This window comes from Oncorhynchus mykiss, chromosome 20 (genome assembly GCF_057628025.1).
Source record: "Oncorhynchus mykiss isolate SJ-2025 chromosome 20, ASM5762802v1, whole genome shotgun sequence".
NCBI lineage: Eukaryota > Metazoa > Chordata > Actinopteri > Salmoniformes > Salmonidae > Oncorhynchus > Oncorhynchus mykiss.
The window spans coordinates 6,030,867-6,057,930 of record NC_143041.1 but is presented as its reverse complement, the minus strand read 5'-3'; the positions used below and the strand labels follow the sequence as shown (position 1 = coordinate 6,057,930).

The window sequence follows — 27,064 nt, the reverse complement described above, 5'->3', positions numbered from 1 at the left end:
ATTCTTTCATGGATCCAAGAAAGCTCCAGTTCACACTTCATGCAGCCTTGTCTTACGACAACCTACTGTCATGTAACAATGACAAGCAATTTTCCTGTAACACTGATGTCAAAATGTCAGATGAAAAAGCAAGAAATTACTTACTTTCAGAGGAGCAGCGTAGCACACACAATTGAGGCCCACAAACAAAGCTGTGGATAGTTTCCTTGAAGCCAGAGCATAAAGAAAGAACAAATACAAATGCCAAAACGTCGGATCTAACCAGGGACCTTGAGATCTTCATTCTAATGCTCTCCCAAATGAGCTATTTCGGCAATTCACCAAACTTAATTCTGTGGCACCCTTTACAATTCACATGCATGTGACTCACAATTTTGACACTCAAAATGTACATCATAGCCAGTACAGGGATCGAACCCACGAACTTGGCGTTATTAGCACCACATTCTAACAAACTGAGCTAACCTGCCACTAGCTATTGCATGCAATTTTTGAGATACACCGAGCCTCTGGAAGTGCTGGAGCGCAAACTAACAAGTCCACCAACATCATAGCCTGACAAGACTGGACACTCTTGGTTGCTCCTTGTGGCAATTCCAAACAGCTGGGGCATTTGATCAATTGGTATTATGTTTGCTTAGCATGCTGTCGGTACACAGGATCCAAGAAAACTCCAAGAAAGTGGAAGAAATTGCATATACTGTAGCCATAATTTGTAGCACAGATTGTTGGATGAAATACAAACTAACCTTGCTTACTTATTTCAAAGCGAGGGCACATATTTCAGCCTTGTGGGAAAAAACGGACAAAGAGTTGAAATTCCACAAGGCAGTGACAAAAAGCTTACAGCACCTGGTATTCCCAGGCGGTCTCCCATCCAAGTACTAACCAGGCCCGACCCTGCTTAGCTTCCGAGATCGGACGAGATCAGGCGTACTTTAAAAAAAATATATTTTATTATGCAAAAAAACACATAATATTCACAACATTCAATCAATTATAAAAAAGGATGAATAATTCATCCTTTTACAAAATCAAAAAAGAAAAGAAAACCTATTAAAACCCCAATCATCCACTAAAACCAATTAATAATTAAAACCAAGTTTTCCATTCGACTCAATTTCAATAAAAGTGCTCCCCCACACAAACAATTTTTCAAAATTACATCCACCATATTTATATATTACTTCTATATCTTTCTCTAAAATACTTCTAAATAAAACCTCCACACTCACAATTTTCCCCTCATAATGTCCCAAATTCCTTCTTAGTCTTACAGCGTATCTGGCATGACTAAGAACAAAATTCATCAAATTAAAATTAAAAACTTTGCTTTTCCCAGTTAAACCAAAAAGAAACAACCTCCTCCACTCAACCCCAGCAACAATCTCTTCTCCCCAATGTTGTACTAAAATCCCCTTTAAAAACTTATGAAACTCTTCTAATCTACTACATTCAACAAAAAAGTGCATAACATTTTCCACCCCCGTACCACAAATATCACATTCTCTTTTAGCATCTCTATTTATTTGATGTAAAACCACGTTCGTAAATATCCTATTATGTTTCAATTTAAAATCATTGTCTTCACATTCTATAGAATTATATTTTACATTTACATTCTTCCATATTGATTTCACATCTATATTTGCAAACACCCTAGACCACACTTTTTCCGAAGCAGGAGTTTTTATCTCTCTTAAAATACATTTTTCATAAACCTTTTTAACTTTCAAACCTGACAAATCATACTTCTTCCCATTACTTTCATAATATAAAACCGGTAAACCCTTAGCTCTTGTAGCCACCTCTTTATTTATTAACACACCCCACTCCCCAGGAAGACATCCTAATATTCTCTTATACATGTTCTCCACAGTAGTTCTACTTATTTCATCATTTTCTTCATCCACATGATCAAATATTGCCTGACATGGAAGGAACCCCGGAATGACCTCATATAAAATGTCCCCAATCTGTCTCATCCCAGCCCTCATAAAATATTTACAAAACAACATCTTGGGATTTCAAAAAATTGGCTGATTTAAAATATTGTCTAAAATGGTACACTCATAATAAATATTTGGTAAAAACTCCCCCTAAGCCTCAAACACTTCTCCATAAAACAAAGGTATATTATCTAACATTTCCTTTTTCATACACATCAATAAACCATTGTCCCCCATCCTCCCAACCTCCTGCAAATACTCCTTAAAAAATATTTTCCATCCATAATCTAATTCACCATATAAATATTTACGTACCATTTTGACTCTAATTGCTTTTTTCCTCACATTTAAATCCACCAACTTCAAACCCCCCTCCTCATAACCTGCAATCAAAGTTTTAAAATACATTTTCGCACCTTTCCCATCCCATAAAAAATCAATTAAAATCTTATTTATTTCCGATAAAACCCATTCTGGTACATCTAAAACATTCATGACATGAATAAAAATTGACATCAGCAAGGAATTTACAACAATTACTTTCCCTTTTAATTTCAAAGACCTCCTCCTCCACATATTTACCACCTTTCTAACTTTATTTATTACACCACTCCATGTCAGATCCCTAGCTTCCTGTTCCTTCACCCCTAAAAACACACCTAACACCTTAAAATAATAATTTACCATTTTAAAAGGAAAAATCCCCTCATTAATCTTCCCAACATACATTATTACTGACTTCTCCATATTCACTTTTGCTCCTGAGGCTTGCTCATATACTTTAAAACACTCCATCACCCTTTTAACACTTCCCTCATCTCTAACTGTTATTGTGGTATCGTCTGCATATTGATGAATTAAACTAAAACCTCCTTGCGGAGTCTCTACACAATTTATAAAATTATCTTTTTTAAGAAGGTATGCCGCTAAGGGTTCTACCGATAAAACATACAATAATGCTGATAAAGGGCACCCCTGTCTCACCGATCTCTCAAGAATAAAATAATCTGTTAAAACCCCATTACATTTTACTCTACTTTTTGCCTTTCTATATAATAATTTTATCCATCCTATTATTCTGTTTCCAAACCCATATTTTTCCAGTACCCTAAACATAAAATCATGTTCCACCCTGTCAAAAGCCTTATTAAAATCTATACTTAAAACAATTCCCCCTCTCTTATCGCTATTCATTTTATTTATCACATCTCTAAGTGTAATAATAGTATCAGTTATGTCTCTTCCAGGCACACTATAATTTTGTGTAGGTGCTATAATATCATTTAAAACCATCTTCATTCTATTTGCCAATATCTTAGCTAAAATCTTATAATCTGAGTTTAATAAACTAATTGGCCTATAATTCTCCAATTTTAATTTGCTCCCCTTATTTTTATATAAAATCGATATCAGCCCTGTCACCATGGAGTCTGAAACAGTATTATTATCTTCCATATATTGATACACTTCCATTAAAATCGGTGCTAAAAAACTTTCATACATTTTATAAAACTCTGCAATTAGTCCATCTACTCCAGGACTTTTATTTATTTGTAAACCCTTAATTGCATCTTTCACTTCATCCACTGTTATCTTCCTATCACATCTTTGCTTATCCTCAACACCAATTTGCACATCCACACTACCTAAAATCTCCTTTACACTCCCCTCATCCACCTCCCCTTTCTTAAATAAATCCTTATAAAAATTCTGTACGGTTTCTAATATCTCAACATAATCATTTACCACTTCACCCTTTACATTTTCTATCTCACTAATATATGATTTCGTCTGTTTAGTTTTCTCTAAACCAAGAAAAAAAGACGTACATTTCTCCCCTTCCAACACATACTTTGCCCTACTTCTAATCGATGCCCCCTTACACTTATCTATTTCACATTTGCTCAATTGTGCCTTTAAATCTAAAAACCTTTCAATATTATAAATAGGATCTATATCACATTTCCTCATTTCTTCATTCAATTTTTCTCTTAAAAAATGTTATTCTCTTGTCATCCTACTCCTCTTCTTCCTTGCATATCTAATACTAAAACCTTTAATTTTTTTCTTTACATTTTCCCACCACTGGCACTTATCATTCCCTTTTTGCTTATCCTCCATTTCATGTTCTATCAAAGATTTAAGCTGTATTCCATATTCTTCATCACCTAGATACCCTGCATTCATGCACCATATTCCTCCCCCTTTCCTTTCCTTATCTAACCCCACCGAAAATGTTAACCCAGCATGATCACTAAAAGTTGTAAAAATATAATTAATATCCTTCATAAAATTCCTTAACCCTTCATTTACTAAAACCAGATCTATCCGTGTCTGTTTCAACTCCCCTAAAACCACCTGCCTTCTAGAAAAACCTCTCTTATTCGGGTTCTCGTCTCTCCATATATCAATCAGACTGTTTTCACACATAATCTTCCTTAAAACCCCTCTCGATACGTCACTTCTAAAAATAGCTCCCATTGACATATCTAATCTATTCATTTTAACATTAAAATCCCCAACTAAAATCTATCTCATTATTCGGCGCATAAATATTTATAATCCTAAAAACCCTATTCATATATTCAAAATCCAAAATTAAAATCCTCCCATTATTATCATTGTATATCTTCTTCACATTTTCTACTACATCCTTCCTTAATAAAATTGCAACCCCACTTGAATTCCCTCTGCCATTGTTTACATAAATAAAATCCCTCCATATTTTTTTTACTTCTAAAACACAAACATTATCCCAGTGTGTTTCTTGAATACATAAAATATCTGAATTCTTCATTTGGACTATTCTATTAAATTTTCCCATTGTTCTCAAACCATTTGCATTTATTGACATTATATTGACCATTCTAATAAATAATAAAATAATAAAAAATAATTTCATTATCCTCTACCTGTTATCCAGTTTCTTTCTTCTTCCACCCTTTCTCTCCCCCTCTTCCCACCGCTTTCCTCTTCCTGTATCCTTCCCTCGTTCTTTCCATCATTTGCCCATCATCCGTGTCCGATATCTCCTCCAAGTCCATGTAATCCAGCCAACTCCCACTCTTGGCATCCACCTCCGTTGTGCTCCCCGTATTCATCTCCACTTCTGGTATAGTCGTTGTGCTCCCCGTGCTCATCGCCGTCTCTGGTATTGTCATCAACTCCATAACCCCCTCCATTTCTTCACCCCCCAAACTACTTGTTAGTGCTATGCTTTCCCCCAAAACCTGTGAGTCCCCTGTGCTTCCCCCCAGTCCACTCCCCCCCTCCTCCTGAAAACTCCCTCTTCTTATTTCTGAGTCCATACTGCTCCCAATTTCATTTATCTTCTGGTCCTTCTTCCTTCTTCCTTCCTCCGTCTCTCCACCTTCCACCATGTCCTCTCCTCCATCTTCTTCTCCTTCTTGCGACAATACCACTGCTTCCTCGAATATTGTTTGACTCCCCTCTTCAGCCCCAACCTCTCCACAATTGCACTCCGCCAATCTCTTTCTGCATCCACCACAAAAAATTCCTTTCCTTCTCTCCATCACATTCTCTCGCATAGTGTCCTTGATTGCCACACTTAAAACACTTAAATTCCGGGCAGTCTTTTACTATGTGCCCGGGTTGGATACACATACGGCACACTCTGACCTGTTTGTCATGAATGACCCTGAAATATTCTGCTCCCTCCAACGTCTCAATTCTTGTAGAATAAGGTAATGTCACTTTTTCTGTGAACTTGACCTTGCAGAAACGTGTCCCGTCAACCACCTCCGTTCCTGGCCAAACTCTCCTCCTTATCTCCGAGACAGCCGTCACTCCCCAGCTACTCAGCTTGCTCAGTATCACACCATCTTCTACGTAAACTGGGAGATTCATAAAATACACCACCAATTCCTTCACATTAATATCTCTCGCCAGAATCCTTGTGTCCTTTATTCGCAATCCATCCATTACCCGTTCTTTTCCTCTTTCATTTCTCATCGTAATTTCGTACTTCTTTTCTCCTTTCATTCGGCATCCCACCACCTCTCCACACACCTCCTTAATTGCTCTTAGTAGTTCCATTGTCATCACTTTATCTTCTCCTTCCAACTTAATTGCCACCGTGTATTCTTTTCCATATTTCATTCCTTCGTTATCTTCATTTTTCTTCCGTTGCGCCTTTTCGTTGTCTTTGTCCATTCCGTTTGTCTTTTCCATGTTGTCCGTCATAGTAAAAATTTAAAAAAAAAAAAAAACCTCTCCCCCAAGCAGAAAAAACTGCAAGGGGGAAGACTAACCAAACTTTAAACTATTCAACTAAAGAAAATAATAAATTATATTGCACAAACCAATTAATTTAACAAAAATAGCTCTCGAGCAAAACACTCTCCAGCAAACACTCACTCACAGCTCAGACACTCTCCAGTAAACACTCACTCACAGCTCAGACACTCTCCAGCAAACACTCACTCACAGCTCAGACACTCTCCAGCAAACACTCACTCACAGCTCAGACACTCTCCAGCAAACACTCACTCACAGCTCAGACACTCTCCAGCAAACACTCACTCACAGCTCAGACACTCTCCAGCAAACACTCTCTCACAGCTCAGACACTCTCCAGCAAACACTCTCCAGCAAACACTCACTCACAGCTCAGACACTCTCTAGCAAACACTCACTCACAGCTCAGACACTCTCCAGCAAACACTCACTCACAGCTCAGACACTCTCCAGCAAACACTCACTCACAGCTCAGACACTCTCCAGCAAACACTCACTCACAGCTCAGACACTCTCCAGCAAACACTCACTCACAGCTCAGACACTCGCACCTGTCATCACTTCTCCAATCAGGAAATGCGTACTCAGGCCGGTGTGGCCGTAAGCGAGAAACTAACTCTTGGTGCACTATGTAAAGTCAAAGTGAGCCTGATTAACAGCTGTTGCCTTTTCACCATTTAGATAAGCATCTTTGTGTCACTCAAAAAGTGGAAGAAATTGCATATACTGTAGCCATAATTTGTAGCACAGATTGTTGGATGAAATACAAACTAACCTTGCTTACTTATTTCAAAGCGAGGGCACATATTTCGGCCTTGTGGAAAAAAAACAGACAAAGAGTTGAAATTCCACAAGGCAGTGACAAAAAGCTTACAGCACCTGGTATTCCCAGGCGGTCTCCCATCCAAGTACTAACCAGGCCCGACCCTGCTTAGCTTCCGAGATCAGACGAGATCAGGCGTACTCAGGCCGGTGTGGCCGTAAGCGAGAAACAATCTCTTGCTGCACTATGTAAAGTCAAAGTGAGCCTGATTAACAGCTGTTGCATTTTCACCATTTAGATAAGCATCTTTGTGTCACTCAAAAAGTGGAAGAAATTGCATATACTGTAGCACAGATTGTTGGATGAAATACAAACTAACCTTGCTTACTTATTTCAAAGCGAGGGCACATATTTCAGCCTTGTGGGAAAAAACAGACAAAGAGTTGAAATTCCACAAGGCAGTGACAAAAAGCTTACAGCACCTGGTATTCCCAGGCGGTCTCCCATCCAAGTACTAACCAGGCCCGACCCTGCTTAGCTTCCGAGATCAGACGAGATCAGGCGTACTCAGGCCGGTGTGGCCGTAAGCGAGAAACAATCTCTTGCTGCACTATGTAAAGTCAAAGTGAGCCTGATTAACAGCTGTTGCATTTTCACCATTTAGATAAGCATCTTTGTGTCACTCAAAAAGTGGAAGAAATTGCATATACTGTAGCACAGATTGTTGGATGAAATACAAACTAACCTTGCTTACTTATTTCAAAGCGAGGGCACATATTTCAACCTTGTGGGAAAAAACGGACAAAGAGTTGAAATTCCACAAGGCAGTGACAAAAAGCTTACAGCACCTGGTATTCCCAGGCGGTCTCCCATCCAAGTACTAACCAGGCCCGACCCTGCTTAGCTTCCGAGATCAGACGAGATCAGGCGTACTCAGGCCGGTGTGGCCGTAAGCGAGAAACAATCTCTTGCTGCACTATGTAAAGTCAAAGTGAGCCTGATTAACAGCTGTTGCATTTTCACCATTTAGATAAGCATCTTTGTGTCACTCAAAAAGTGGAAGAAATTGCATATACTGTAGCACAGATTGTTGGATGAAATACAAACTAACCTTGCTTACTTATTTCAAAGCGAGGGCACATATTTCAACCTTGTGGGAAAAAACGGACAAAGAGTTGAAATTCCACAAGGCAGTGACAAAAAGCTTACAGCACCTGGTATTCCCAGGCGGTCTCCCATCCAAGTACTAACCAGGCCCGACCCTGCTTAGCTTCCGAGATCAGACGAGATCAGGCGTACTCAGGCCGGTGTGGCCGTAAGCGAGAAACAATCTCTTGCTGCACTATGTAAAGTCAAAGTGAGCCTGATTAACAGCTGTTGCATTTTCACCATTTAGATAAGCATCTTTGTGTCACTCAAAAAGTGGAAGAAATTGCATATACTGTAGCCATAATTTGTAGCACAGATTGTTGGATGAAATACAAACTAACCTTGCTTACTTATTTCAAAGCGAGGGCACATATTTCAACCTTGTGGGAAAAAACGGACAAAGAGTTGAAATTCCACAAGGCAGTGACAAAAGCTTACAGCACCTGGTATTCCCAGGCGGTCTCCCAACCAAGTACTAACCAGGTCCGACCCTGCTTAGCTTCCGAGATCAGACGAGATCAGGCGTACTCAGGCCGGTGTGGCCGTAAGCGAGAAACAATCTCTTGCTGCACTATGTAAAGTCAAAGTGAGCCTGATTAACAGCTGTTGCATTTTCACCATTTAGATAAGCATCTTTGTGTCACTCAAAAAGTGGAAGAAATTGCATATACTGTAGCCATAATTTGTAGCACAGATTGTTGGATGAAATACAAACTAACCTTGCTTACTTATTTCAAAGCGAGGGCACATATTTCAACCTTGTGGGAAAAAACGGACAAAGAGTTGAAATTCCACAAGGCAGTGACAAAAAGCTTACAGCACCTGGTATTCCCAGGCGGTCTCCCATCCGAGTACTAACCAGGCCCGACCCTGCTTAGCTTCCGAGATCAGACGAGATCAGGCGTACTCAGGCCGGTGTGGCCGTAAGCGAGAAATAATCTCTTGCTGCACTATGTAAAGTCAAAGTGAGCCTGATTAACAGCTGTTGCATTTTCACCATTTAGATAAGCATCTTTGTGTCACTCAAAAAGTGGAAGAAATTGCATATACTGTAGCCATAATTTGTAGCACAGATTGTTGGATGAAATACAAACTAACCTTGCTTACTTATTTCAAAGCGAGGGCACATATTTCAACCTTGTGGGAAAAAACGGACAAAGAGTTGAAATTCCACAAGGCAGTGACAAAAGCTTACAGCACCTGGTATTCCCAGGCGGTCTCCCAACCAAGTACTAACCAGGTCCGACCCTGCTTAGCTTCCGAGATCAGACGAGATCAGGCGTACTCAGGCCGGTGTGGCCGTAAGCGAGAAACAATCTCTTGCTGCACTATGTAAAGTCAAAGTGAGCCTGATTAACAGCTGTTGCATTTTCACCATTTAGATAAGCATCTTTGTGTCACTCAAAAAGTGGAAGAAATTGCATATACTGTAGCCATAATTTGTAGCACAGATTGTTGGATGAAATACAAACTAACCTTGCTTACTTATTTCAAAGCGAGGGCACATATTTCAACCTTGTGGGAAAAAACGGACAAAGAGTTGAAATTCCACAAGGCAGTGACAAAAGCTTACAGCACCTGGTATTCCCAGGCGGTCTCCCAACCAAGTACTAACCAGGTCCGACCCTGCTTAGCTTCCGAGATCAGACGAGATCAGGCGTACTCAGGCCGGTGTGGCCGTAAGCGAGAAACAATCTCTTGCTGCACTATGTAAAGTCAAAGTGAGCCTGATTAACAGCTGTTGCATTTTCACCATTTAGATAAGCATCTTTGTGTCACTCAAAAAGTGGAAGAAATTGCATATACTGTAGCCATAATTTGTAGCACAGATTGTTGGATGAAATACAAACTAACCTTGCTTACTTATTTCAAAGCGAGGGCACATATTTCAACCTTGTGGGAAAAAACGGACAAAGAGTTGAAATTCCACAAGGCAGTGACAAAAAGCTTACAGCACCTGGTATTCCCAGGCGGTCTCCCATCCAAGTACTAACCAGGCCCGACCCTGCTTAGCTTCCGAGATCAGGCGTACTCAGGCCGGTGTGGCCGTAAGCGAGAAACAATCTCTTGCTGCACTATGTAAAGTCAAAGTGAGCCTGATTAACAGCTGTTGCATTTTCACCATTTAGATAAGCATCTTTGTGTCACTCAAAAAGTGGAAGAAATTGCATATACTGTAGCCATAATTTGTAGCACAGATTGTTGGATGAAATACAAACTAACCTTGCTTACTTATTTCAAAGCGAGGGCACATATTTCAACCTTGTGGGAAAAAACGGACAAAGAGTTGAAATTCCACAAGGCAGTGACAAAAAGCTTACAGCACCTGGTATTCCCAGGCGGTCTCCCATCCAAGTACTAACCAGGCCCGACCCTGCTTAGCTTCCGAGATCAGGCGTACTCAGGCCGGTGTGGCCGTAAGCGAGAAACAATCTCTTGCTGCACTATGTAAAGTCAAAGTGAGCCTGATTAACAGCTGTTGCATTTTCACCATTTAGATAAGCATCTTTGTGTCACTCAAAAAGTGGAAGAAATTGCATATACTGTAGCCATAATTTGTAGCACAGATTGTTGGATGAAATACAAACTAACCTTGCTTACTTATTTCAAAGCGAGGGCACATATTTCAACCTTGTGGGAAAAAACGGACAAAGAGTTGAAATTCCACAAGGCAGTGACAAAAAGCTTACAGCACCTGGTATTCCCAGGCGGTCTCCCATCCAAGTACTAACCAGGCCCGACCCTGCTTAGCTTCCGAGATCAGGCGTACTCAGGCCGGTGTGGCCGTAAGCGAGAAACAATCTCTTGCTGCACTATGTAAAGTCAAAGTGAGCCTGATTAACAGCTGTTGCATTTTCACCATTTAGATAAGCATCTTTGTGTCACTCAAAAAGTGGAAGAAATTGCATATACTGTAGCCATAATTTGTAGCACAGATTGTTGGATGAAATACAAACTAACCTTGCTTACTTATTTCAAAGCGAGGGCACATATTTCAACCTTGTGGGAAAAAACGGACAAAGAGTTGAAATTCCACAAGGCAGTGACAAAAAGCTTACAGCACCTGGTATTCCCAGGCGGTCTCCCATCCAAGTACTAACCAGGCCCGACCCTGCTTAGCTTCCGAGATCAGGCGTACTCAGGCCGGTGTGGCCGTAAGCGAGAAACAATCTCTTGCTGCACTATGTAAAGTCAAAGTGAGCCTGATTAACAGCTGTTGCATTTTCACCATTTAGATAAGCATCTTTGTGTCACTCAAAAAGTGGAAGAAATTGCATATACTGTAGCCATAATTTGTAGCACAGATTGTTGGATGAAATACAAACTAACCTTGCTTACTTATTTCAAAGCGAGGGCACATATTTCAACCTTGTGGGAAAAAACGGACAAAGAGTTGAAATTCCACAAGGCAGTGACAAAAAGCTTACAGCACCTGGTATTCCCAGGCGGTCTCCCATCCAAGTACTAACCAGGCCCGACCCTGCTTAGCTTCCGAGATCAGACGAGATCAGGCGTACTCAGGCCGGTGTGGCCGTAAGCGAGAAACAATCTCTTGCTGCACTATGTAAAGTCAAAGTGAGCCTGATTAACAGCTGTTGCATTTTCACCATTTAGATAAGCATCTTTGTGTCACTCAAAAAGTGGAAGAAATTGCATATACTGTAGCCATAATTTGTAGCACAGATTGTTGGATGAAATACAAACTAACCTTGCTTACTTATTTCAAAGCGAGGGCACATATTTCAACCTTGTGGGAAAAAACGGACAAAGAGTTGAAATTCCACAAGGCAGTGACAAAAGCTTACAGCACCTGGTATTCCCAGGCGGTCTCCCAACCAAGTACTAACCAGGTCCGACCCTGCTTAGCTTCCGAGATCAGACGAGATCAGGCGTACTCAGGCCGGTGTGGCCGTAAGCGAGAAACAATCTCTTGCTGCACTATGTAAAGTCAAAGTGAGCCTGATTAACAGCTGTTGCATTTTCACCATTTAGATAAGCATCTTTGTGTCACTCAAAAAGTGGAAGAAATTGCATATACTGTAGCCATAATTTGTAGCACAGATTGTTGGATGAAATACAAACTAACCTTGCTTACTTATTTCAAAGCGAGGGCACATATTTCAACCTTGTGGGAAAAAACGGACAAAGAGTTGAAATTCCACAAGGCAGTGACAAAAAGCTTACAGCACCTGGTATTCCCAGGCGGTCTCCCATCCAAGTACTAACCAGGCCCGACCCTGCTTAGCTTCCGAGATCAGGCGTACTCAGGCCGGTGTGGCCGTAAGCGAGAAACAATCTCTTGCTGCACTATGTAAAGTCAAAGTGAGCCTGATTAACAGCTGTTGCATTTTCACCATTTAGATAAGCATCTTTGTGTCACTCAAAAAGTGGAAGAAATTGCATATACTGTAGCCATAATTTGTAGCACAGATTGTTGGATGAAATACAAACTAACCTTGCTTACTTATTTCAAAGCGAGGGCACATATTTCAACCTTGTGGGAAAAAACGGACAAAGAGTTGAAATTCCACAAGGCAGTGACAAAAAGCTTACAGCACCTGGTATTCCCAGGCGGTCTCCCATCCAAGTACTAACCAGGCCCGACCCTGCTTAGCTTCCGAGATCAGGCGTACTCAGGCCGGTGTGGCCGTAAGCGAGAAACAATCTCTTGCTGCACTATGTAAAGTCAAAGTGAGCCTGATTAACAGCTGTTGCATTTTCACCATTTAGATAAGCATCTTTGTGTCACTCAAAAAGTGGAAGAAATTGCATATACTGTAGCCATAATTTGTAGCACAGATTGTTGGATGAAATACAAACTAACCTTGCTTACTTATTTCAAAGCGAGGGCACATATTTCAACCTTGTGGGAAAAAACGGACAAAGAGTTGAAATTCCACAAGGCAGTGACAAAAAGCTTACAGCACCTGGTATTCCCAGGCGGTCTCCCATCCAAGTACTAACCAGGCCCGACCCTGCTTAGCTTCCGAGATCAGGCGTACTCAGGCCGGTGTGGCCGTAAGCGAGAAACAATCTCTTGCTGCACTATGTAAAGTCAAAGTGAGCCTGATTAACAGCTGTTGCATTTTCACCATTTAGATAAGCATCTTTGTGTCACTCAAAAAGTGGAAGAAATTGCATATACTGTAGCCATAATTTGTAGCACAGATTGTTGGATGAAATACAAACTAACCTTGCTTACTTATTTCAAAGCGAGGGCACATATTTCAACCTTGTGGGAAAAAACGGACAAAGAGTTGAAATTCCACAAGGCAGTGACAAAAAGCTTACAGCACCTGGTATTCCCAGGCGGTCTCCCATCCAAGTACTAACCAGGCCCGACCCTGCTTAGCTTCCGAGATCAGGCGTACTCAGGCCGGTGTGGCCGTAAGCGAGAAACAATCTCTTGCTGCACTATGTAAAGTCAAAGTGAGCCTGATTAACAGCTGTTGCATTTTCACCATTTAGATAAGCATCTTTGTGTCACTCAAAAAGTGGAAGAAATTGCATATACTGTAGCCATAATTTGTAGCACAGATTGTTGGATGAAATACAAACTAACCTTGCTTACTTATTTCAAAGCGAGGGCACATATTTCAACCTTGTGGGAAAAAACGGACAAAGAGTTGAAATTCCACAAGGCAGTGACAAAAAGCTTACAGCACCTGGTATTCCCAGGCGGTCTCCCATCCAAGTACTAACCAGGCCCGACCCTGCTTAGCTTCCGAGATCAGACGAGATCAGGCGTACTCAGGCCGGTGTGGCCGTAAGCGAGAAACAATCTCTTGCTGCACTATGTAAAGTCAAAGTGAGCCTGATTAACAGCTGTTGCATTTTCACCATTTAGATAAGCATCTTTGTGTCACTCAAAAAGTGGAAGAAATTGCATATACTGTAGCCATAATTTGTAGCACAGATTGTTGGATGAAATACAAACTAACCTTGCTTACTTATTTCAAAGCGAGGGCACATATTTCAACCTTGTGGGAAAAAACGGACAAAGAGTTGAAATTCCACAAGGCAGTGACAAAAGCTTACAGCACCTGGTATTCCCAGGCGGTCTCCCAACCAAGTACTAACCAGGTCCGACCCTGCTTAGCTTCAAAGATCAGACGAGATCAGGCGTACTCAGGCCGGTGTGGCCGTAAGCGAGAAACAATCTCTTGCTGCACTATGTAAAGTCAAAGTGAGCCTGATTAACAGCTGTTGCATTTTCACCATTTAGATAAGCATCTTTGTGTCACTCAAAAAGTGGAAGAAATTGCATATACTGTAGCCATAATTTGTAGCACAGATTGTTGGATGAAATACAAACTAACCTTGCTTACTTATTTCAAAGCGAGGGCACATATTTCAACCTTGTGGGAAAAAACGGACAAAGAGTTGAAATTCCACAAGGCAGTGACAAAAGCTTACAGCACCTGGTATTCCCAGGCGGTCTCCCAACCAAGTACTAACCAGGTCCGACCCTGCTTAGCTTCCGAGATCAGACGAGATCAGGCGTACTCAGGCCGGTGTGGCCGTAAGCGAGAAACAATCTCTTGCTGCACTATGTAAAGTCAAAGTGAGCCTGATTAACAGCTGTTGCATTTTCACCATTTAGATAAGCATCTTTGTGTCACTCAAAAAGTGGAAGAAATTGCATATACTGTAGCCATAATTTGTAGCACAGATTGTTGGATGAAATACAAACTAACCTTGCTTACTTATTTCAAAGCGAGGGCACATATTTCAACCTTGTGGGAAAAAACGGACAAAGAGTTGAAATTCCACAAGGCAGTGACAAAAAGCTTACAGCACCTGGTATTCCCAGGCGGTCTCCCATCCAAGTACTAACCAGGTCCGACCCTGCTTAGCTTCCGAGATCAGACGAGATCAGGCGTACTCAGGCCGGTGTGGCCGTAAGCGAGAAACAATCTCTTGCTGCACTATGTAAAGTCAAAGTGAGCCTGATTAACAGCTGTTGCATTTTCACCATTTAGATAAGCATCTTTGTGTCACTCAAAAAGTGGAAGAAATTGCATATACTGTAGCCATAATTTGTAGCACAGATTGTTGGATGAAATACAAACTAACCTTGCTTACTTATTTCAAAGCGAGGGCACATATTTCAACCTTGTGGGAAAAAACGGACAAAGAGTTGAAATTCCACAAGGCAGTGACAAAAAGCTTACAGCACCTGGTATTCCCAGGCGGTCTCCCATCCAAGTACTAACCAGGCCCGACCCTGCTTAGCTTCCGAGATCAGGCGTACTCAGGCCGGTGTGGCCGTAAGCGAGAAACAATCTCTTGCTGCACTATGTAAAGTCAAAGTGAGCCTGATTAACAGCTGTTGCATTTTCACCATTTAGATAAGCATCTTTGTGTCACTCAAAAAGTGGAAGAAATTGCATATACTGTAGCCATAATTTGTAGCACAGATTGTTGGATGAAATACAAACTAACCTTGCTTACTTATTTCAAAGCGAGGGCACATATTTCAACCTTGTGGGAAAAAACGGACAAAGAGTTGAAATTCCACAAGGCAGTGACAAAAAGCTTACAGCACCTGGTATTCCCAGGCGGTCTCCCATCCAAGTACTAACCAGGCCCGACCCTGCTTAGCTTCCGAGATCAGGCGTACTCAGGCCGGTGTGGCCGTAAGCGAGAAACAATCTCTTGCTGCACTATGTAAAGTCAAAGTGAGCCTGATTAACAGCTGTTGCATTTTCACCATTTAGATAAGCATCTTTGTGTCACTCAAAAAGTGGAAGAAATTGCATATACTGTAGCCATAATTTGTAGCACAGATTGTTGGATGAAATACAAACTAACCTTGCTTACTTATTTCAAAGCGAGGGCACATATTTCAACCTTGTGGGAAAAAACGGACAAAGAGTTGAAATTCCACAAGGCAGTGACAAAAAGCTTACAGCACCTGGTATTCCCAGGCGGTCTCCCATCCAAGTACTAACCAGGCCCGACCCTGCTTAGCTTCCGAGATCAGGCGTACTCAGGCCGGTGTGGCCGTAAGCGAGAAACAATCTCTTGCTGCACTATGTAAAGTCAAAGTGAGCCTGATTAACAGCTGTTGCATTTTCACCATTTAGATAAGCATCTTTGTGTCACTCAAAAAGTGGAAGAAATTGCATATACTGTAGCCATAATTTGTAGCACAGATTGTTGGATGAAATACAAACTAACCTTGCTTACTTATTTCAAAGCGAGGGCACATATTTCAACCTTGTGGGAAAAAACGGACAAAGAGTTGAAATTCCACAAGGCAGTGACAAAAAGCTTACAGCACCTGGTATTCCCAGGCGGTCTCCCATCCAAGTACTAACCAGGCCCGACCCTGCTTAGCTTCCGAGATCAGGCGTACTCAGGCCGGTGTGGCCGTAAGCGAGAAACAATCTCTTGCTGCACTATGTAAAGTCAAAGTGAGCCTGATTAACAGCTGTTGCATTTTCACCATTTAGATAAGCATCTTTGTGTCACTCAAAAAGTGGAAGAAATTGCATATACTGTAGCCATAATTTGTAGCACAGATTGTTGGATGAAATACAAACTAACCTTGCTTACTTATTTCAAAGCGAGGGCACATATTTCAACCTTGTGGGAAAAAACGGACAAAGAGTTGAAATTCCACAAGGCAGTGACAAAAAGCTTACAGCACCTGGTATTCCCAGGCGGTCTCCCATCCAAGTACTAACCAGGCCCGACCCTGCTTAGCTTCCGAGATCAGGCGTACTCAGGCCGGTGTGGCCGTAAGCGAGAAACAATCTCTTGCTGCACTATGTAAAGTCAAAGTGAGCCTGATTAACAGCTGTTGCATTTTCACCATTTAGATAAGCATCTTTGTGTCACTCAAAAAGTGGAAGAAATTGCATATACTGTAGCCATAATTTGTAGCACAGATTGTTGGATGAAATACAAACTAACCTTGCTTACTTATTTCAAAGCGAGGGCACATATTTCAACCTTGTGGGAAAAAACGGACAAAGAGTTGAAATTCCACAAGGCAGTGACAAAAAGCTTACAGCACCTGGTATTCCCAGGCGGTCTCCCATCCAAGTACTAACCAGGCCCGACCCTGCTTAGCTTCCGAGATCAGGCGTACTCAGGCCGGTGTGGCCGTAAGCGAGAAACAATCTCTTGCTGCACTATGTAAAGTCAAAGTGAGCCTGATTAACAGCTGTTGCATTTTCACCATTTAGATAAGCATCTTTGTGTCACTCAAAAAGTGGAAGAAATTGCATATACTGTAGCCATAATTTGTAGCACAGATTGTTGGATGAAATACAAACTAACCTTGCTTACTTATTTCAAAGCGAGGGCACATATTTCAACCTTGTGGGAAAAAACGGACAAAGAGTTGAAATTCCACAAGGCAGTGACAAAAAGCTTACAGCACCTGGTATTCCCAGGCGGTCTCCCATCCAAGTACTAACCAGGCCCGACCCTGCTTAGCTTCCGAGATCAGGCGTACTCAGGCCGGTGTGGCCGTAAGCGAGAAACAATCTCTTGCTGCACTATGTAAAGTCAAAGTGAGCCTGATTAACAGCTGTTGCATTTTCACCATTTAGATAAGCATCTTTGTGTCACTCAAAAAGTGGAAGAAATTGCATATACTGTAGCCATAATTTGTAGCACAGATTGTTGGATGAAATACAAACTAACCTTGCTTACTTATTTCAAAGCGAGGGCACATATTTCAACCTTGTGGGAAAAAACGGACAAAGAGTTGAAATTCCACAAGGCAGTGACAAAAGCTTACAGCACCTGGTATTCCCAGGCGGTCTCCCAACCAAGTACTAACCAGGTCCGACCCTGCTTAGCTTCCGAGATCAGACGAGATCAGGCGTACTCAGGCCGGTGTGGCCGTAAGCGAGAAACAATCTCTTGCTGCACTATGTAAAGTCAAAGTGAGCCTGATTAACAGCTGTTGCATTTTCACCATTTAGATAAGCATCTTTGTGTCACTCAAAAAGTGGAAGAAATTGCATATACTGTAGCCATAATTTGTAGCACAGATTGTTGGATGAAATACAAACTAACCTTGCTTACTTATTTCAAAGCGAGGGCACATATTTCAACCTTGTGGGAAAAAACGGACAAAGAGTTGAAATTCCACAAGGCAGTGACAAAAAGCTTACAGCACCTGGTATTCCCAGGCGGTCTCCCATCCAAGTACTAACCAGGCCCGACCCTGCTTAGCTTCCGAGATCAGACGAGATCAGGCGTACTCAGGCCGGTGTGGCCGTAAGCGAGAAACAATCTCTTGCTGCACTATGTAAAGTCAAAGTGAGCCTGATTAACAGCTGTTGCATTTTCACCATTTAGATAAGCATCTTTGTGTCACTCAAAAAGTGGAAGAAATTGCATATACTGTAGCCATAATTTGTAGCACAGATTGTTGGATGAAATACAAACTAACCTTGCTTACTTATTTCAAAGCGAGGGCACATATTTCAACCTTGTGGGAAAAAACGGACAAAGAGTTGAAATTCCACAAGGCAGTGACAAAAAGCTTACAGCACCTGGTATTCCCAGGCGGTCTCCCATCCAAGTACTAACCAGGCCCGACCCTGCTTAGCTTCCGAGATCAGACGAGATCAGGCGTACTCAGGCCGGTGTGGCCGTAAGCGAGAAACAATCTCTTGCTGCACTATGTAAAGTCAAAGTGAGCCTGATTAACAGCTGTTGCATTTTCACCATTTAGATAAGCATCTTTGTGTCACTCAAAAAGTGGAAGAAATTGCATATACTGTAGCCATAATTTGTAGCACAGATTGTTGGATGAAATACAAACTAACCTTGCTTACTTATTTCAAAGCGAGGGCACATATTTCAACCTTGTGGGAAAAAACGGACAAAGAGTTGAAATTCCACAAGGCAGTGACAAAAGCTTACAGCACCTGGTATTCCCAGGCGGTCTCCCAACCAAGTACTAACCAGGTCCGACCCTGCTTAGCTTCCGAGATCAGACGAGATCAGGCGTACTCAGGCCGGTGTGGCCGTAAGCGAGAAACAATCTCTTGCTGCACTATGTAAAGTCAAAGTGAGCCTGATTAACAGCTGTTGCATTTTCACCATTTAGATAAGCATCTTTGTGTCACTCAAAAAGTGGAAGAAATTGCATATACTGTAGCCATAATTTGTAGCACAGATTGTTGGATGAAATACAAACTAACCTTGCTTACTTATTTCAAAGCGAGGGCACATATTTCAACCTTGTGGGAAAAAACGGACAAAGAGTTGAAATTCCACAAGGCAGTGACAAAAAGCTTACAGCACCTGGTATTCCCAGGCGGTCTCCCATCCAAGTACTAACCAGGCCCGACCCTGCTTAGCTTCCGAGATCAGGCGTACTCAGGCCGGTGTGGCCGTAAGCGAGAAACAATCTCTTGCTGCACTATGTAAAGTCAAAGTGAGCCTGATTAACAGCTGTTGCATTTTCACCATTTAGATAAGCATCTTTGTGTCACTCAAAAAGTGGAAGAAATTGCATATACTGTAGCCATAATTTGTAGCACAGATTGTTGGATGAAATACAAACTAACCTTGCTTACTTATTTCAAAGCGAGGGCACATATTTCAACCTTGTGGGAAAAAACGGACAAAGAGTTGAAATTCCACAAGGCAGTGACAAAAAGCTTACAGCACCTGGTATTCCCAGGCGGTCTCCCATCCAAGTACTAACCAGGCCCGACCCTGCTTAGCTTCCGAGATCAGACGAGATCAGGCGTACTCAGGCCGGTGTGGCCGTAAGCGAGAAACAATCTCTTGCTGCACTATGTAAAGTCAAAGTGAGCCTGATTAACAGCTGTTGCATTTTCACCATTTAGATAAGCATCTTTGTGTCACTCAAAAAGTGGAAGAAATTGCATATACTGTAGCCATAATTTGTAGCACAGATTGTTGGATGAAATACAAACTAACCTTGCTTACTTATTTCAAAGCGAGGGCACATATTTCAACCTTGTGGGAAAAAACGGACAAAGAGTTGAAATTCCACAAGGCAGTGACAAAAGCTTACAGCACCTGGTATTCCCAGGCGGTCTCCCAACCAAGTACTAACCAGGTCCGACCCTGCTTAGCTTCCGAGATCAGACGAGATCAGGCGTACTCAGGCCGGTGTGGCCGTAAGCGAGAAACAATCTCTTGCTGCACTATGTAAAGTCAAAGTGAGCCTGATTAACAGCTGTTGCATTTTCACCATTTAGATAAGCATCTTTGTGTCACTCAAAAAGTGGAAGAAATTGCATATACTGTAGCCATAATTTGTAGCACAGATTGTTGGATGAAATACAAACTAACCTTGCTTACTTATTTCAAAGCGAGGGCACATATTTCAACCTTGTGGGAAAAAACGGACAAAGAGTTGAAATTCCACAAGGCAGTGACAAAAAGCTTACAGCACCTGGTATTCCCAGGCGGTCTCCCATCCAAGTACTAACCAGGCCCGACCCTGCTTAGCTTCCGAGATCAGGAGTACTCAGGCCGGTGTGGCCGTAAGCGAGAAACAATCTCTTGCTGCACTATGTAAAGTCAAAGTGAGCCTGATTAACAGCTGTTGCATTTTCACCATTTAGATAAGCATCTTTGTGTCACTCAAAAAGTGGAAGAAATTGCATATACTGTAGCCATAATTTGTAGCACAGATTGTTGGATGAAATACAAACTAACCTTGCTTACTTATTTCAAAGCGAGGGCACATATTTCAACCTTGTGGGAAAAAACGGACAAAGAGTTGAAATTCCACAAGGCAGTGACAAAAAGCTTACAGCACCTGGTATTCCCAGGCGGTCTCCCATCCAAGTACTAACCAGGCCCGACCCTGCTTAGCTTCCGAGATCAGGCGTACTCAGGCCGGTGTGGCCGTAAGCGAGAAACAATCTCTTGCTGCACTATGTAAAGTCAAAGTGAGCCTGATTAACAGCTGTTGCATTTTCACCATTTAGATAAGCATCTTTGTGTCACTCAAAAAGTGGAAGAAATTGCATATACTGTAGCCATAATTTGTAGCACAGATTGTTGGATGAAATACAAACTAACCTTGCTTACTTATTTCAAAGCGAGGGCACATATTTCAACCTTGTGGGAAAAAACGGACAAAGAGTTGAAATTCCACAAGGCAGTGACAAAAAGCTTACAGCACCTGGTATTCCCAGGCGGTCTCCCATCCAAGTACTAACCAGGCCCGACCCTGCTTAGCTTCCGAGATCAGAAGAGATCAGGCGTACTCAGGCCGGTGTGGCCGTAAGCGAGAAACAATCTCTTGCTGCACTATGTAAAGTCAAAGTGAGCCTGATTAACAGCTGTTGCATTTTCACCATTTAGATAAGCATCTTTGTGTCACTCAAAAAGTGGAAGAAATTGCATATACTGTAGCCATAATTTGTAGCACAGATTGTTGGATGAAATACAAACTAACCTTGCTTACTTATTTCAAAGCGAGGGCACATATTTCAACCTTGTGGGAAAAAACGGACAAAGAGTTGAAATTCCACAAGGCAGTGACAAAAAGCTTACAGCACCTGGTATTCCCAGGCGGTCTCCCATCCAAGTACTAACCAGGCCCGACCCTGCTTAGCTTCCGAGATCAGGCGTACTCAGGCCGGTGTGGCCGTAAGCGAGAAACAATCTCTTGCTGCACTATGTAAAGTCAAAGTGAGCCTGATTAACAGCTGTTGCATTTTCACCATTTAGATAAGCATCTTTGTGTCACTCAAAAAGTGGAAGAAATTGCATATACTGTAGCCATAATTTGTAGCACAGATTGTTGGATGAAATACAAACTAACCTTGCTTACTTATTTCAAAGCGAGGGCACATATTTCAACCTTGTGGGAAAAAACGGACAAAGAGTTGAAATTCCACAAGGCAGTGACAAAAAGCTTACAGCACCTGGTATTCCCAGGCGGTCTCCCATCCAAGTACTAACCAGGCCCGACCCTGCTTAGCTTCCGAGATCAGGAGTACTCAGGCCGGTGTGGCCGTAAGCGAGAAACAATCTCTTGCTGCACTATGTAAAGTCAAAGTGAGCCTGATTAACAGCTGTTGCATTTTCACCATTTAGATAAGCATCTTTGTGTCACTCAAAAAGTGGAAGAAATTGCATATACTGTAGCCATAATTTGTAGCACAGATTGTTGGATGAAATACAAACTAACCTTGCTTACTTATTTCAAAGCGAGGGCACATATTTCAACCTTGTGGGAAAAAACGGACAAAGAGTTGAAATTCCACAAGGCAGTGACAAAAAGCTTACAGCACCTGGTATTCCCAGGCGGTCTCCCATCCAAGTACTAACCAGGCCCGACCCTGCTTAGCTTCCGAGATCAGGCGTACTCAGGCCGGTGTGGCCGTAAGCGAGAAACAATCTCTTGCTGCACTATGTAAAGTCAAAGTGAGCCTGATTAACAGCTGTTGCATTTTCACCATTTAGATAAGCATCTTTGTGTCACTCAAAAAGTGGAAGAAATTGCATATACTGTAGCCATAATTTGTAGCACAGATTGTTGGATGAAATACAAACTAACCTTGCTTACTTATTTCAAAGCGAGGGCACATATTTCAACCTTGTGGGAAAAAACGGACAAAGAGTTGAAATTCCACAAGGCAGTGACAAAAAGCTTACAGCACCTGGTATTCCCAGGCGGTCTCCCATCCAAGTACTAACCAGGCCCGACCCTGCTTAGCTTCCGAGATCAGACGAGATCAGGCGTACTCAGGCCGGTGTGGCCGTAAGCGAGAAACAATCTCTTGCTGCACTATGTAAAGTCAAAGTGAGCCTGATTAACAGCTGTTGCATTTTCACCATTTAGATAAGCATCTTTGTGTCACTCAAAAAGTGGAAGAAATTGCATATACTGTAGCCATAATTTGTAGCACAGATTGTTGGATGAAATACAAACTAACCTTGCTTACTTATTTCAAAGCGAGGGCACATATTTCAACCTTGTGGGAAAAAACGGACAAAGAGTTGAAATTCCACAAGGCAGTGACAAAAAGCTTACAGCACCTGGTATTCCCAGGCGGTCTCCCATCCAAGTACTAACCAGGCCCGACCCTGCTTAGCTTCCGAGATCAGGCGTACTCAGGCCGGTGTGGCCGTAAGCGAGAAACAATCTCTTGCTGCACTATGTAAAGTCAAAGTGAGCCTGATTAACAGCTGTTGCATTTTCACCATTTAGATAAGCATCTTTGTGTCACTCAAAAAGTGGAAGAAATTGCATATACTGTAGCCATAATTTGTAGCACAGATTGTTGGATGAAATACAAACTAACCTTGCTTACTTATTTCAAAGCGAGGGCACATATTTCAACCTTGTGGGAAAAAACGGACAAAGAGTTGAAATTCCACAAGGCAGTGACAAAAAGCTTACAGCACCTGGTATTCCCAGGCGGTCTCCCATCCAAGTACTAACCAGGCCCGACCCTGCTTAGCTTCCGAGATCAGGCGTACTCAGGCCGGTGTGGCCGTAAGCGAGAAACAATCTCTTGCTGCACTATGTAAAGTCAAAGTGAGCCTGATTAACAGCTGTTGCATTTTCACCATTTAGATAAGCATCTTTGTGTCACTCAAAAAGTGGAAGAAATTGCATATACTGTAGCCATAATTTGTAGCACAGATTGTTGGATGAAATACAAACTAACCTTGCTTACTTATTTCAAAGCGAGGGCACATATTTCAACCTTGTGGGAAAAAACGGACAAAGAGTTGAAATTCCACAAGGCAGTGACAAAAAGCTTACAGCACCTGGTATTCCCAGGCGGTCTCCCATCCAAGTACTAACCAGGCCCGACCCTGCTTAGCTTCCGAGATCAGGCGTACTCAGGCCGGTGTGGCCGTAAGCGAGAAACAATCTCTTGCTGCACTATGTAAAGTCAAAGTGAGCCTGATTAACAGCTGTTGCATTTTCACCATTTAGATAAGCATCTTTGTGTCACTCAAAAAGTGGAAGAAATTGCATATACTGTAGCCATAATTTGTAGCACAGATTGTTGGATGAAATACAAACTAACCTTGCTTACTTATTTCAAAGCGAGGGCACATATTTCAACCTTGTGGGAAAAAACGGACAAAGAGTTGAAATTCCACAAGGCAGTGACAAAAAGCTTACAGCACCTGGTATTCCCAGGCGGTCTCCCATCCAAGTACTAACCAGGCCCGACCCTGCTTAGCTTCCGAGATCAGGCGTACTCAGGCCGGTGTGGCCGTAAGCGAGAAACAATCTCTTGCTGCACTATGTAAAGTCAAAGTGAGCCTGATTAACAGCTGTTGCATTTTCACCATTTAGATAAGCATCTTTGTGTCACTCAAAAAGTGGAAGAAATTGCATATACTGTAGCCATAATTTGTAGCACAGATTGTTGGATGAAATACAAACTAACCTTGCTTACTTATTTCAAAGCGAGGGCACATATTTCAACCTTGTGGGAAAAAACGGACAAAGAGTTGAAATTCCACAAGGCAGTGACAAAAAGCTTACAGCACCTGGTATTCCCAGGCGGTCTCCCATCCAAGTACTAACCAGGCCCGACCCTGCTTAGCTTCCGAGATCAGACGAGATCAGGCGTACTCAGGCCGGTGTGGCCGTAAGCGAGAAACAATCTCTTGCTGCACTATGTAAAGTCAAAGTGAGCCTGATTAACAGCTGTTGCATTTTCACCATTTAGATAAGCATCTTTGTGTCACTCAAAAAGTGGAAGAAATTGCATATACTGTAGCCATAATTTGTAGCACAGATTGTTGGATGAAATACAAACTAACCTTGCTTACTTATTTCAAAGCGAGGGCACATATTTCAACCTTGTGGGAAAAAACGGACAAAGAGTTGAAATTCCACAAGGCAGTGACAAAAAGCTTACAGCACCTGGTATTCCCAGGCGGTCTCCCATCCAAGTACTAACCAGGCCCGACCCTGCTTAGCTTCCGAGATCAGGCGTACTCAGGCCGGTGTGGCCGTAAGCGAGAAACAATCTCTTGCTGCACTATGTAAAGTCAAAGTGAGCCTGATTAACAGCTGTTGCATTTTCACCATTTAGATAAGCATCTTTGTGTCACTCAAAAAGTGGAAGAAATTGCATATACTGTAGCCATAATTTGTAGCACAGATTGTTGGATGAAATACAAACTAACCTTGCTTACTTATTTCAAAGCGAGGGCACATATTTCAACCTTGTGGGAAAAAACGGACAAAGAGTTGAAATTCCACAAGGCAGTGACAAAAAGCTTACAGCACCTGGTATTCCCAGGCGGTCTCCCATCCAAGTACTAACCAGGCCCGACCCTGCTTAGCTTCCGAGATCAGGCGTACTCAGGCCGGTGTGGCCGTAAGCGAGAAACAATCTCTTGCTGCACTATGTAAAGTCAAAGTGAGCCTGATTAACAGCTGTTGCATTTTCACCATTTAGATAAGCATCTTTGTGTCACTCAAAAAGTGGAAGAAATTGCATATACTGTAGCCATAATTTGTAGCACAGATTGTTGGATGAAATACAAACTAACCTTGCTTACTTATTTCAAAGCGAGGGCACATATTTCAACCTTGTGGGAAAAAACGGACAAAGAGTTGAAATTCCACAAGGCAGTGACAAAAAGCTTACAGCACCTGGTATTCCCAGGCGGTCTCCCATCCAAGTACTAACCAGGCCCGACCCTGCTTAGCTTCCGAGATCAGGCGTACTCAGGCCGGTGTGGCCGTAAGCGAGAAACAATCTCTTGCTGCACTATGTAAAGTCAAAGTGAGCCTGATTAACAGCTGTTGCATTTTCACCATTTAGATAAGCATCTTTGTGTCACTCAAAAAGTGGAAGAAATTGCATATACTGTAGCCATAATTTGTAGCACAGATTGTTGGATGAAATACAAACTAACCTTGCTTACTTATTTCAAAGCGAGGGCACATATTTCAACCTTGTGGGAAAAAACGGACAAAGAGTTGAAATTCCACAAGGCAGTGACAAAAAGCTTACAGCACCTGGTATTCCCAGGCGGTCTCCCATCCAAGTACTAACCAGGCCCGACCCTGCTTAGCTTCCGAGATCAGACGAGATCAGGCGTACTCAGGCCAGTGTGGCCGTAAGCGAGAAACAATCTCTTGCTGCACTATGTAAAGTCAAAGTGAGCCTGATTAACAGCTGTTGCATTTTCACCATTTAGATAAGCATCTTTGTGTCACTCAAAAAGTGGAAGAAATTGCATATACTGTAGCCATAATTTGTAGCACAGATTGTTGGATGAAATACAAACTAACCTTGCTTACTTATTTCAAAGCGAGGGCACATATTTCAACCTTGTGGGAAAAAACGGACAAAGAGTTGAAATTCCACAAGGCAGTGACAAAAAGCTTACAGCACCTGGTATTCCCAGGCGGTCTCCCATCCAAGTACTAACCAGGCCCGACCCTGCTTAGCTTCCGAGATCAGACGAGATCAGGCGTACTCAGGCCGGTGTGGCCGTAAGCGAGAAACAATCTCTTGCTGCACTATGTAAAGTCAAAGTGAGCCTGATTAACAGCTGTTGCATTTTCACCATTTAGATAAGCATCTTTGTGTCACTCAAAAAGTGGAAGAAATTGCATATACTGTAGCCATAATTTGTAGCACAGATTGTTGGATGAAATACAAACTAACCTTGCTTACTTATTTCAAAGCGAGGGCACATATTTCAACCTTGTGGGAAAAAACGGACAAAGAGTTGAAATTCCACAAGGCAGTGACAAAAAGCTTACAGCACCTGGTATTCCCAGGCGGTCTCCCATCCAAGTACTAACCAGGCCCAGCTTCCGAGATCAGACGAGATCAGGCGTACTCAGGCCGGTGTGGCCGTAAGCGAGAAACAATCTCTTGCTGCACTATGTAAAGTCAAAGTGAGCCTGATTAACAGCTGTTGCATTTTCACCATTTAGATAAGCATCTTTGTGTCACTCAAAAAGTGGAAGAAATTGCATATACTG

The 27,064-nt window shown here is 42.1% G+C and overlaps 24 non-coding genes and 29 pseudogenes across 24 annotated transcripts; all 53 read right to left on the bottom strand.

The window, feature by feature from the left end:
- Positions 1–7,073: 7,073 nt before the first annotated feature.
- LOC118942442 (5S ribosomal RNA) lies at positions 7,074–7,192 on the bottom strand. The gene has a single exon (XR_005038392.2). It is a non-coding gene; the product is annotated as a 5S ribosomal RNA (ribosomal RNA).
- Positions 7,193–7,439: 247 nt separating this feature from the next.
- On the bottom strand, positions 7,440–7,558 carry LOC118942423 (5S ribosomal RNA). The gene has a single exon (XR_005038373.2). It is a non-coding gene; the product is annotated as a 5S ribosomal RNA (ribosomal RNA).
- A 247-nt stretch (positions 7,559–7,805) lies between these two features.
- On the bottom strand, positions 7,806–7,924 carry LOC118942446 (5S ribosomal RNA). Its single transcript, XR_005038394.1, has one exon. It is a non-coding gene; the product is annotated as a 5S ribosomal RNA (ribosomal RNA).
- Positions 7,925–8,171: 247 nt separating this feature from the next.
- LOC118942457 (5S ribosomal RNA) lies at positions 8,172–8,290 on the bottom strand. The gene has a single exon (XR_005038395.1). It is a non-coding gene; the product is annotated as a 5S ribosomal RNA (ribosomal RNA).
- A 259-nt stretch (positions 8,291–8,549) lies between these two features.
- LOC118942463 (5S ribosomal RNA) lies at positions 8,550–8,668 on the bottom strand. Its single transcript, XR_005038400.2, has one exon. It is a non-coding gene; the product is annotated as a 5S ribosomal RNA (ribosomal RNA).
- Positions 8,669–8,928: 260 nt separating this feature from the next.
- On the bottom strand, positions 8,929–9,047 carry LOC118942474 (5S ribosomal RNA). Its single transcript, XR_005038410.2, has one exon. It is a non-coding gene; the product is annotated as a 5S ribosomal RNA (ribosomal RNA).
- Positions 9,048–9,306: 259 nt separating this feature from the next.
- LOC118942482 (5S ribosomal RNA) lies at positions 9,307–9,425 on the bottom strand. Its single transcript, XR_005038418.2, has one exon. It is a non-coding gene; the product is annotated as a 5S ribosomal RNA (ribosomal RNA).
- Positions 9,426–9,684: 259 nt separating this feature from the next.
- On the bottom strand, positions 9,685–9,803 carry LOC118942484 (5S ribosomal RNA). The gene has a single exon (XR_005038419.2). It is a non-coding gene; the product is annotated as a 5S ribosomal RNA (ribosomal RNA).
- Positions 9,804–10,063: 260 nt separating this feature from the next.
- On the bottom strand, positions 10,064–10,172 carry LOC118942485 (5S ribosomal RNA; annotated as a pseudogene).
- Positions 10,173–10,432: 260 nt separating this feature from the next.
- On the bottom strand, positions 10,433–10,541 carry LOC118942486 (5S ribosomal RNA; annotated as a pseudogene).
- A 260-nt stretch (positions 10,542–10,801) lies between these two features.
- Positions 10,802–10,910, bottom strand: LOC118942488 (5S ribosomal RNA; annotated as a pseudogene).
- Positions 10,911–11,170: 260 nt separating this feature from the next.
- On the bottom strand, positions 11,171–11,279 carry LOC118942489 (5S ribosomal RNA; annotated as a pseudogene).
- Positions 11,280–11,539: 260 nt separating this feature from the next.
- On the bottom strand, positions 11,540–11,658 carry LOC118942490 (5S ribosomal RNA). The gene has a single exon (XR_005038425.1). It is a non-coding gene; the product is annotated as a 5S ribosomal RNA (ribosomal RNA).
- Positions 11,659–11,917: 259 nt separating this feature from the next.
- On the bottom strand, positions 11,918–12,036 carry LOC118942491 (5S ribosomal RNA). Its single transcript, XR_005038426.2, has one exon. It is a non-coding gene; the product is annotated as a 5S ribosomal RNA (ribosomal RNA).
- Positions 12,037–12,296: 260 nt separating this feature from the next.
- Positions 12,297–12,405, bottom strand: LOC118942492 (5S ribosomal RNA; annotated as a pseudogene).
- A 260-nt stretch (positions 12,406–12,665) lies between these two features.
- On the bottom strand, positions 12,666–12,774 carry LOC118942084 (5S ribosomal RNA; annotated as a pseudogene).
- Positions 12,775–13,034: 260 nt separating this feature from the next.
- LOC118942085 (5S ribosomal RNA) lies at positions 13,035–13,143 on the bottom strand (annotated as a pseudogene).
- Positions 13,144–13,403: 260 nt separating this feature from the next.
- Positions 13,404–13,512, bottom strand: LOC118942086 (5S ribosomal RNA; annotated as a pseudogene).
- A 260-nt stretch (positions 13,513–13,772) lies between these two features.
- Positions 13,773–13,891, bottom strand: LOC118942087 (5S ribosomal RNA). Its single transcript, XR_005038036.1, has one exon. It is a non-coding gene; the product is annotated as a 5S ribosomal RNA (ribosomal RNA).
- A 259-nt stretch (positions 13,892–14,150) lies between these two features.
- On the bottom strand, positions 14,151–14,269 carry LOC118942088 (5S ribosomal RNA; annotated as a pseudogene).
- Positions 14,270–14,528: 259 nt separating this feature from the next.
- LOC118942090 (5S ribosomal RNA) lies at positions 14,529–14,647 on the bottom strand. The gene has a single exon (XR_005038039.2). It is a non-coding gene; the product is annotated as a 5S ribosomal RNA (ribosomal RNA).
- A 260-nt stretch (positions 14,648–14,907) lies between these two features.
- On the bottom strand, positions 14,908–15,026 carry LOC118942091 (5S ribosomal RNA). The gene has a single exon (XR_005038040.2). It is a non-coding gene; the product is annotated as a 5S ribosomal RNA (ribosomal RNA).
- Positions 15,027–15,286: 260 nt separating this feature from the next.
- On the bottom strand, positions 15,287–15,395 carry LOC118942092 (5S ribosomal RNA; annotated as a pseudogene).
- A 260-nt stretch (positions 15,396–15,655) lies between these two features.
- LOC118942093 (5S ribosomal RNA) lies at positions 15,656–15,764 on the bottom strand (annotated as a pseudogene).
- A 260-nt stretch (positions 15,765–16,024) lies between these two features.
- LOC118942094 (5S ribosomal RNA) lies at positions 16,025–16,133 on the bottom strand (annotated as a pseudogene).
- Positions 16,134–16,393: 260 nt separating this feature from the next.
- LOC118942095 (5S ribosomal RNA) lies at positions 16,394–16,502 on the bottom strand (annotated as a pseudogene).
- Positions 16,503–16,762: 260 nt separating this feature from the next.
- LOC118942096 (5S ribosomal RNA) lies at positions 16,763–16,871 on the bottom strand (annotated as a pseudogene).
- A 260-nt stretch (positions 16,872–17,131) lies between these two features.
- LOC118942097 (5S ribosomal RNA) lies at positions 17,132–17,240 on the bottom strand (annotated as a pseudogene).
- Positions 17,241–17,500: 260 nt separating this feature from the next.
- LOC118942098 (5S ribosomal RNA) lies at positions 17,501–17,609 on the bottom strand (annotated as a pseudogene).
- Positions 17,610–17,868: 259 nt separating this feature from the next.
- On the bottom strand, positions 17,869–17,987 carry LOC118942099 (5S ribosomal RNA). The gene has a single exon (XR_005038048.2). It is a non-coding gene; the product is annotated as a 5S ribosomal RNA (ribosomal RNA).
- A 260-nt stretch (positions 17,988–18,247) lies between these two features.
- LOC118942101 (5S ribosomal RNA) lies at positions 18,248–18,366 on the bottom strand. The gene has a single exon (XR_005038050.1). It is a non-coding gene; the product is annotated as a 5S ribosomal RNA (ribosomal RNA).
- Positions 18,367–18,626: 260 nt separating this feature from the next.
- Positions 18,627–18,745, bottom strand: LOC118942102 (5S ribosomal RNA). The gene has a single exon (XR_005038051.1). It is a non-coding gene; the product is annotated as a 5S ribosomal RNA (ribosomal RNA).
- Positions 18,746–19,004: 259 nt separating this feature from the next.
- On the bottom strand, positions 19,005–19,123 carry LOC118942103 (5S ribosomal RNA). Its single transcript, XR_005038052.2, has one exon. It is a non-coding gene; the product is annotated as a 5S ribosomal RNA (ribosomal RNA).
- Positions 19,124–19,383: 260 nt separating this feature from the next.
- LOC118942104 (5S ribosomal RNA) lies at positions 19,384–19,492 on the bottom strand (annotated as a pseudogene).
- A 260-nt stretch (positions 19,493–19,752) lies between these two features.
- LOC118942105 (5S ribosomal RNA) lies at positions 19,753–19,871 on the bottom strand. Its single transcript, XR_005038054.1, has one exon. It is a non-coding gene; the product is annotated as a 5S ribosomal RNA (ribosomal RNA).
- A 259-nt stretch (positions 19,872–20,130) lies between these two features.
- LOC118942106 (5S ribosomal RNA) lies at positions 20,131–20,249 on the bottom strand. Its single transcript, XR_005038055.2, has one exon. It is a non-coding gene; the product is annotated as a 5S ribosomal RNA (ribosomal RNA).
- A 260-nt stretch (positions 20,250–20,509) lies between these two features.
- On the bottom strand, positions 20,510–20,618 carry LOC118942107 (5S ribosomal RNA; annotated as a pseudogene).
- Positions 20,619–20,878: 260 nt separating this feature from the next.
- LOC118942108 (5S ribosomal RNA) lies at positions 20,879–20,987 on the bottom strand (annotated as a pseudogene).
- A 260-nt stretch (positions 20,988–21,247) lies between these two features.
- On the bottom strand, positions 21,248–21,366 carry LOC118942109 (5S ribosomal RNA). The gene has a single exon (XR_005038058.2). It is a non-coding gene; the product is annotated as a 5S ribosomal RNA (ribosomal RNA).
- A 260-nt stretch (positions 21,367–21,626) lies between these two features.
- On the bottom strand, positions 21,627–21,735 carry LOC118942110 (5S ribosomal RNA; annotated as a pseudogene).
- A 260-nt stretch (positions 21,736–21,995) lies between these two features.
- Positions 21,996–22,104, bottom strand: LOC118942112 (5S ribosomal RNA; annotated as a pseudogene).
- A 260-nt stretch (positions 22,105–22,364) lies between these two features.
- LOC118942113 (5S ribosomal RNA) lies at positions 22,365–22,473 on the bottom strand (annotated as a pseudogene).
- A 260-nt stretch (positions 22,474–22,733) lies between these two features.
- Positions 22,734–22,852, bottom strand: LOC118942114 (5S ribosomal RNA). The gene has a single exon (XR_005038063.1). It is a non-coding gene; the product is annotated as a 5S ribosomal RNA (ribosomal RNA).
- A 260-nt stretch (positions 22,853–23,112) lies between these two features.
- On the bottom strand, positions 23,113–23,221 carry LOC118942426 (5S ribosomal RNA; annotated as a pseudogene).
- A 260-nt stretch (positions 23,222–23,481) lies between these two features.
- On the bottom strand, positions 23,482–23,590 carry LOC118942115 (5S ribosomal RNA; annotated as a pseudogene).
- Positions 23,591–23,850: 260 nt separating this feature from the next.
- LOC118942116 (5S ribosomal RNA) lies at positions 23,851–23,959 on the bottom strand (annotated as a pseudogene).
- Positions 23,960–24,219: 260 nt separating this feature from the next.
- On the bottom strand, positions 24,220–24,328 carry LOC118942427 (5S ribosomal RNA; annotated as a pseudogene).
- A 260-nt stretch (positions 24,329–24,588) lies between these two features.
- Positions 24,589–24,707, bottom strand: LOC118942117 (5S ribosomal RNA). The gene has a single exon (XR_005038066.1). It is a non-coding gene; the product is annotated as a 5S ribosomal RNA (ribosomal RNA).
- A 260-nt stretch (positions 24,708–24,967) lies between these two features.
- On the bottom strand, positions 24,968–25,076 carry LOC118942118 (5S ribosomal RNA; annotated as a pseudogene).
- Positions 25,077–25,336: 260 nt separating this feature from the next.
- LOC118942119 (5S ribosomal RNA) lies at positions 25,337–25,445 on the bottom strand (annotated as a pseudogene).
- A 260-nt stretch (positions 25,446–25,705) lies between these two features.
- On the bottom strand, positions 25,706–25,814 carry LOC118942120 (5S ribosomal RNA; annotated as a pseudogene).
- Positions 25,815–26,074: 260 nt separating this feature from the next.
- Positions 26,075–26,193, bottom strand: LOC118942121 (5S ribosomal RNA). Its single transcript, XR_005038070.2, has one exon. It is a non-coding gene; the product is annotated as a 5S ribosomal RNA (ribosomal RNA).
- Positions 26,194–26,453: 260 nt separating this feature from the next.
- Positions 26,454–26,572, bottom strand: LOC118942123 (5S ribosomal RNA). The gene has a single exon (XR_005038072.1). It is a non-coding gene; the product is annotated as a 5S ribosomal RNA (ribosomal RNA).
- Between the last annotated feature and the right edge of the window lie 492 nt (positions 26,573–27,064).